The sequence below is a fragment of the Ictidomys tridecemlineatus genome, chromosome 7 (genome assembly GCF_052094955.1).
Source record: "Ictidomys tridecemlineatus isolate mIctTri1 chromosome 7, mIctTri1.hap1, whole genome shotgun sequence".
NCBI classification, from domain to species: Eukaryota; Metazoa; Chordata; class Mammalia; order Rodentia; family Sciuridae; genus Ictidomys; species Ictidomys tridecemlineatus.
Window position 1 is genome coordinate 133,620,878 of NC_135483.1, and position 8,929 is coordinate 133,629,806.

An 8,929-nucleotide genomic window follows, 5' to 3' on the forward strand; every position below is an offset into this window, starting at 1 on the left:
TGCTGATTTGTAAACCAACAACTTAAAAAAAAAAAAAAAAGCTCTTTGTTGCTTTACAAACGTGAAGTGTTGTGATTCCTCTGGGAATTCTGAACAAGCAAATGTTTTTGTTAGACATGGCAGTATTTTACAGGCTTATGTTATTATCACTGGTTTCAGTGCAAATTTTGATTTATATTTTTTTTTACTTAGCATGTGAAGGACCGCAAAACCATCCCGTATGAAGTACAAGAATCAGACCTATAAATATGAGAATTACATACAAATCCCTCAAGGTATGGATGGGAGAATAAACTTCATACTCTGCATATGCAGCAGCTATATTAACATGATAGATTTTCAACGCTCTACAGGATCCATTACTGTTTTGGGCCAATAGTCCATGAATTTGAAGGATTTATACAATGGACCATAACAGCTCCTTAGGAACGATTATATCCCATCAGATGAAAAAATGTCTTTTTAAAACCTTCCTATTAACCTGTTTGCTCCATAGACCATAATCCTTTGAAGGTTAAATTATATACATAGCAAAATGGGCCAAATCACCTCATTTTGTGTTTTAAAATGTATTTATGGGGAAAAAGCTTTCCAAAATGGGAGGATGATAATTGTACCCAATAGTATCATCAAATCAAGGTGATTTTTAAATGTGAGCAACAGGCACTACATGCTATTGGGCTAAGGAAAGAAATCTGATAATCTAGAGATAATACCCCTTTATGTGCCATTTACATTCACAATCATCTAAAAATAGATCAAACAATTGAATACAACCTGAATAGTCAAATACAACAGTTCTCAAAACTTAGGCAAGTACAAAGAACCATGAAAAGGACATGAGACACAAATTTGATGGAAAAACATTGTTAAAACAGTTTATTTTTGTCTATGTGATTGTAAAATCATATTAGCACAGGAGGAAATTTGATCACGATTTTTAAATTGTTTATAGAATATTTTTTTAAGTAAATACTAGTCTTTTTCAAATGCATGTGAAGTACTTAATGTATTTTAATTAAGGTAGCAGTGGAGTCTGAATTAACTTGATGTCTTTCTCAGATAATGGGAGTCTTCTGGCCATACTGCTTTCAATCTTAAGCTTAACTGTGAAGAGAGTTGCTCAGTGGAGTGCTTGTTGTTCAGGGTACTGCTAAGCCCTCCCAGTCAATGACCAATCAGCCTCTTATCCTATCTACCTAGAACAAATCCTGACAGATGCTGTCATTCAAGGTTAATTAGCAATGACATATATCCATATGATACTTAAGATTTGAAATAAGTGGGCTAAATTAACCAATTTTGAAATCTTAGAGAAGAAGAGTGAGCAGATTGATTCAGAGAAAAGATTATTTCTTGAGTCAGGCCCATTGGCAAATATCTTTCTGCTGTTATGCTTACATTTCTGTTCTCTTTCCTTTGAATTTCTGTGAGTGATGTTCATTATTTTTGCCATAGTTTTTGGAAAAGCACCTTGAAGTCTTTGAAGAAAATGACAATAGAAAGCTGAAGAAGAATAGAAAGTAAACATCTGTGAACTCTCCCCAAATCCTCTTTTCTTCAGCAAATATAGAGACTCAGACAAGTAGCTAGAAACAACAGATATAACAATAAAAATGACTAGCAAAATCATATCCTGTAGTTAAGAAATCTGTTTTCTTATAAAATGTGATAGTCTTACCATTGCACCACACTTAATGCCTCTCACAAACAGAATGAGACAGTGGCCAATCTTTTCTATCCCATTGTGCAATTCTCCTCCAGAGAGAGATCTGCATATGGACTAAATTATAATATGGACCACTTCTAGTCTGCATGCTCTGCAAGCTCATTTGTGAACCTCTGCAATTATTAAATGTGCTGTGATAATTAGAAAGGCTACCCTTTCAAAGTTTTACTTACCTAAGTATAAACAACCAACACAATCACTTGTTTTTCAAGTTAACAGTCCCCTCCAATGGAAAAATTGGAAAAATTCAAATAATTTTCTTCCTTCCCCTTTCCCATTTCAATTGTCTCAACTATTTTAAAAGAAATATGCCATAAGGAGAGAGGACAAATTGCTACCATAAAGGATTCTGAGCCTCCCGGTGGCCTCCATGTCTTTATTTGGAGGTTGGTAGGAAGATGCTCCTAGACGCTGTCAACCTGACCTTTATAATCTACCTTTAGGAAGCACACGGGAGGTTTGGACAGGCAGAGCCACACGAAGAAAACACTTTGTGGTCAACTCTGACTTCCCCATTGAAGTTGATTTTGGGGGAGAATGAGGAGAGGAGCTTCCATGGGGAGGCAAGGCAAATTATTGTTCACTCCCTTACTTTTGAGGTCCATGGCCAGTACCTTCCAAAAGACACCATTAAAATAAATAAGACATCATTCGACTTAGCTTCTTGATATTGGAGTAACATTCCTGTTTCTTTTCCAAAAGAACTACCCAGGTGATTAGCCAACACTTTTTGTTTTGTTTTTCTATCCAGTAGTGAATATTTAAAAATGAAAATGCCAATGAACACAAATTAATGAAAACAAAATTAGGTCTTTTGACATTAGGCCTGACACAGTCTGTAAGGGGAAAGTTTCTGTTAAAGGGGATTTTAATTTATTTTTTCCCCTTATAATTCACTAATATCAATGATTTTTTTAATCAGGTTAATCTTCTAAAAGATATAGCTAATGTACAATGTTTTTTGTATTTCTTATTACAAATTTTTGTCTTGATCTTACTTCTAAGATCCAAGTTTACTAAAGGCAATGATATTGTGGATTTAAAATTCTCTCATCTTTGTTTTCTAAGCATTCATAATTGTGGCCAAATTTGAGCTCTACATGCAGTCTAGTACATGGGTTGTGCACAGTGCTACAGGGGATAATATAGGGGAGAACTGGCCTTCTTTCTCCACTGTCTTACAGGCAACAACATGGTTGGTCACACAACTGAGCATTAGGTAAATCTAATGTTGCCTTTGATGGGAGAATAATATCAAATTCGTAAATAATATAGTCAATTGGTAACAAAATGTGTCAACTATGGATTAGAATCATTTGTTCTTAAACCTCTCCCAGAAATTACTCAAATAAATTATAAGCATGTGTGGTGCAGGCACACACACACACACACACACACACACACACACACACACACACACCAAGGAAACTCACAGGAGCAATTACCCATGCATGAAAGATTTCACCTTTCAGGACACTTAGTAAAACTAAGAGATCAAATAAAACTAGTCTATCTTTCATTGTGTTGTGGAGATTGAGAGCTAATCGTGCTTGAAAACTGGCATTAGTGGGCGAGTTTAAGATCATATAACAATCAATAATTTCTAATAATGTAAAATAAAATAAACAGGAAAAGCTAAAGGAAAGGAAGGGAGAAAAAATGGAAAACAGAACACATGTAAAAAGTATGCTATCATTTTTCTTCCTAAAAACAGCCATCATTGAGTTAACCCAGGAGATTCTTGGGCAAGTTACCAAAAAGGCTGCCTGCACTTTGTTAGAAATAGATTGTAAAATCATTAGAAGGATCAGCTTGCAGCTTGCAGCTACTTTCCAAATCAGAGTTTGAAGACATTGTGTGTACTCCAACAAAGCAGAAGTTCATTGTTCCACATAACAGGGATATGCCAGCCATCTTTAAAGTTTCAGAGACAGCCTGTGAAAGATCAATTGTACGGACTTTCCTTCTTTTACTTTGGGTTTAAGAGTGTGGACCTTAGGAATGAAAAAAGGTACGGCAGAGGTATTGAATATTTGGAAAGTGCAGGTATCCTATGATAACCTGCTCAATTGCACAATTCAAGTTCTCTGGGAGATTTTCATTTGTAGGATTGCAAGTCATTGTAACAAGGCATAAATGATTTAAAAATGTATGATAATGGTTGAAGCTGCAAACCTCGTAGTAATTATCTCAGGCAGTGGTTGCAGTTAAGCGATCAAATGTGTTTTGAAAGAGAGTCATCACCAGTTTACTCTCATGCCCCACAAAGTCCTACCTTTACTATCTTTTGTATATGTTGTCTTTGGCTTTATTCCCACTCCATTTCTATAAGGACAAGCACAGTGAACCAGAATAAATTATGCATTGTGTTAGGCTACTCAAGTCTTTACTTATGTCCAAAAATGAGGAGCCCATTGATTATGAGGCATTTCTTCTGTTCACTCATACTGGCTCCATCCATATTAGGCTTCTTCAGGTCTAAAAAGGTTATGCCCTCATAAGGGCATTATTCTTACCCTTTTCTCTGCCGAATATGGCCCATTTCATATTTCCCAATGGCACATTCAGGTCTCTCACTCATACTGTATCCCCTTTCTTTCCCACCCCACTTCATAATCCCATCCCCTTAACAAACTTTATTTTTCTGCATACAGTCTGTAATTCCTCAAGTTTATCTTAATCCATTGTGTACTAGAACATATATTATATGACCTAGAACTTTTTATTCCTTTCTCATTGCTTTCATCTCCAGGATCCATCATATGACAGGTAATCAATAAATGGTGGATGAATGAATTAACTTGTTATCCATATGTAGAAAGGATCTAGCAACCACTCATTGATTTGATGACTAGTTGTCTTCCTGGGCATAGTTCTAAAATCTTAGGACATTGGAATTCTACCAATATTCTTATTACAATGAACTACATACACTCTTCAAATGTGAGCAATATGACTTTTGACACTGGATATACAAATATTTCTTTAAAAGGAAACAATGTGAGACACAAGTCATAGTGCCATGTCATGTAGTTGGCTGGTTTTGACCCAAGGTAATCAAAATCCCACTGAAATCTTTCCATATCAGAGATATACCTCCCAATATTGCAAAAAAACACTTAATGTGTCTATTTATTTGCACAATATCTGGTTTGAAGGGAGTCCTATCTTCAAATTTCATCAGTTTGGGTCAAAACCTTAGTGGTACTTAAAGCTATGCCTTTAGGATAGTCTATTTAAAATAAAAATAATGACTTAAGAATATTGCTTATGTTTTTGAAATTTTGAAAATGTAATCAGGGTAGACAGCTACTGTGTTGTTACAAATCTGAATGTGAAATTTCTGAAATCCTCCTTGCATTAAAAATGAATTAACTGTGTGATTATTAATTGTGCATATTCCAATCCCTTTGTGCTGTACTGCATGTTTCTTGAATCTCATTTGAATCCTTTGGCTAAGTAATGTGTCAAGGGGGGTATGAGCCTGAATGCCTAAGTTATTTAAAAGGCAGGACAGCACTTCCAGATTAGAATACCAATGAGTGGGGTTAAAAAGGCTCTACTGTAGTTGGAGGGCAGCTCTCAGTCTGAGAAGTACCTGAAAAGGACCTCTATGGACTAATTTTCAGAATCACATTGTAATGTGGGCTCATGTCAATCATCAGAACAGACAGCTTCATCCCATGATATAAACTAGTTATACATTCAAGAGCTGCCAGAGGATCTTCATTAAAAAGGGACTTAGCATTAAAGGAAGAAGGTTGTTTTATTATAATACTTCAAACACAGTTTTTTGTTTTATATGTTCTCAGGATTCTTTTTTGTTCTTTGCTACAATATCAAAAAAAAGTACCACAGAAGAAGGAAAACATTAAATATTCCATTTTTTAATAGAAATCAAGGAAGCTTTCTGGTTTAAGGCATTAAAATCATATACATTTTTTTCCTAAATTTATTCATGGCTTTGAATAACAAAAAGAAATCTCTAGATGTAATAGGAGGATGTTTTTAATCTTTTGTGGGAAGGGATTTGCAGAGCGACTACTCAAGGTAAAATATCTACTGGCAAAGTATATCAGTGAGAGCTTTATACATATAAATTTGTATAAAACCTTTGGGCTCTCTACAAGTTTCCAGATACCAGTTAGATATTGCAATTGATGTCATTAAAATTTAATATAATTGTGTTAAGAGAAAAACAGGAACAATGTCCATGTAAGTAAATCATTGACACTGTAATCTTGCATTTAAAGAAAACAGGAGTTTAATAAAATAGATAAAGGTATCTCTTTACCAATATTCAAAGGTATCATATAAAAACCTTAATTTAAATATACTTGTACATTAGGTAACCCCTTCAAAACATCCTGCACATATGATTACTTATCAAAATCATCTCATTTCTACCATGAAAATTGTGACCAGAAAATTGCTTGGTAAATGGAATTAAAACAATAACACAATAAAGTTATTTCTATCTTCAAATTGCATAATTTCATATGTAGAAAAACCTGAAGTCTCCATACCAAGAAGATATTAGTATTAAAACAAATAAGTAAAATTTTGGGGTACAAAATCAACATCCAAAAATCTATTGTGTTTCTATACACTAGAAAATGAAGTACATGAAAAGAAAAATAAGAAAAATCCCAATTGTCCATAGCATCCATAAAGAATAAAACAATGAGGAATAAACCTAACCAAGAAGACAAAAGACTCGTACACTGAAAAGTACAAAACAGTGATGAAAAAAGTAATTACAAAAGATACACAAAAATGGAAAGACTTTCTGCATTCATAGACTGAAACTTATGTTATTAAAGTGGTCATACTATCCAAAGCAGTCTACAGATTCAATGCAATCTCCATCAATTCCAAAGATATTTTCAAAGAAATAGGAAAAATAATTCTAATATTCAGATGGAACCACAGAATACCACAAATAACCAAACCAACCTTGAGAAAAAGAGCAAAACTAAGGCATCATTCTCTGATTTTAAAGTACACTAGAAAACGACAGTGATAAAACCATTATGGTACTTGCATAAACACAAACATGTCCACCAGCAGAACAGAGACCCCAGAAACATACCCACACAAATACCATCAACCCATATTCAAAAACACAATTGGATAGTCTCTTCAACCAAGTGTTACAAAAATCAGACTTTTACATTCAAAAGAATGGAATTGGACCTTTACGGTTCATCACATACAAAACTCGGCCACAAATGGATCAAGAAGTGAAAGCAAGACCTGACGCTGTAGAACTCCTAGAAGAAAACATGAGGAAAAATCTTTTTTTGACAGTAGTCATAGCAATTATGCCTTGGATATTACCAGCAATATTTACCAGCAAAGTAGAGGCAAGTAAAGCAAAACCAACAATTGGGAGTACACCAAATTACAAAGCTTCTGCACAGCAAAGGAAAAAAAACACAAACAAAAGGCAAATTACAGAATGGAAGAAAATATTTATAAATCATATATATGATAAGATGTTAGTATTCTAAAAGGAACTCATCTGATTCAATAGTAATAATAATAATAATAATAATAATAATAATTTAAAACGAGAGGCTGCTGTATAGCACTCATTTGGCTCCAGGTTTGAACATCAACACTGCAAAAAAAAAAAAAATTGTAGTCAAAGTAATCAAATAGATATTTATCCAAAGAAGACTAGTGGATGGCCAACAGGTTTATGGAATGATCCTAAATATCATTATCCATGTAAATGAAAATTTAAAACCACAATAATATGTTGTCTTAGACCTGTTTTGATGGCTGTTATTAAAAAATGTATTTATGGGTAAAAAGAATTGTGAAGGGTGGAGAGGAATCAGAATCCGTGTACTTTTTCTGTATATTTATTTACTAGTAGGGCTGTAAAAGTAGCAGTTGTGCTGGAAAACAGTATGTTCCCTTTAAAATTAAAAATGGAACTACCATGTGATTCTACTTCTTTCTAACCCCCTTCTGGATACATATCTATACATACCTAGCTTATGAGAAATACGTGCTACTATGTTCATTGCAGTATTGTAAAAAAAGACCCAAAGTATGGAAAAAAAAACTGTTTATCAATGGCTGAATAGACTAGAAAATGTGCTACATACATGCAATGGAATATTATTCAGTCTTGAAAAGGGAGGAAATCCTGCCATATGTAACAATATGCAAAAACCATGTGGACATACTAAGTGAAAAATGCCAGTTACAGAAGCACAAATACAGCTTGATTCCACATACAAGAAGTATCTAAAATTGTCGAAGTCATGGATGGAAGAGTCAAATGGTGACTGCCAGGGGCTGAAGAGAAAGGGAGATGGGAAGTCACTGTTCAATGAGTTTACATTTTCAGCTACGTATGACGAATGTGTTCCAGAGAACAATTGCACAGCTTTATGTCTATAATTTTCAGTACCAAGTAATGCACTTAAAATTGCAAGAAGGTGGATCTCATGTTAAGTATTCTTGCTACAATAAAACACAAGCTAATATAAATAAATAATTACACAGTTTTTGTAAGTACAATATTTGGCTCATGGTCTGCTAACAACCTGTTTTCTGCCATTCACTTTCCATAAAAGGGATGAAATATTGTGAATAATTTTCTCTCCTGAAACTGCAATTGTTTATTATAGAGCACATAATCTCAAATTGATCTCATTATTTAAATGTGTTCTTGGTAGAGGTGCATGTATTTATTTACAGATAACTCTTCATGAGCCACAATTGGCAACGTTTCCTTATGACATGGTCATGCCATATGTTAATTTCCAGTGTTTCTCCTCAGGAGTCTGCTTGGAAGCAGAATCATTAAAATTATTTGTGGAAGCCAGGGAACTCTCCTGGTAGGGGAAGTTCTCCCATCATCAGGAGGAATGGAGCTTAATTAAAGGTCTTCCAGTGCTCAGAGAACAAGTGTCCATGGTAAAAGAGCAGATCTTCGGCTTCTGTCTTCCCTCTTTCTCCCATGCAAAAGATTTTATGTGTGATTACTCAGGCCTTTCCATGATCCTCTTATAAACTGTTTCCAAACTGCATCCTTTTGTTGCTTAACTATTCATAGCACTCAAAGTATTCCTGGTGGTATTTATCCAATATTTGGAAGAAATCGTCAATAAAATTTGTTTTGTCTATACCCACAATGTTAACTAGAGATGTAAGATGGAAGGGGGAAAATAAACACACACA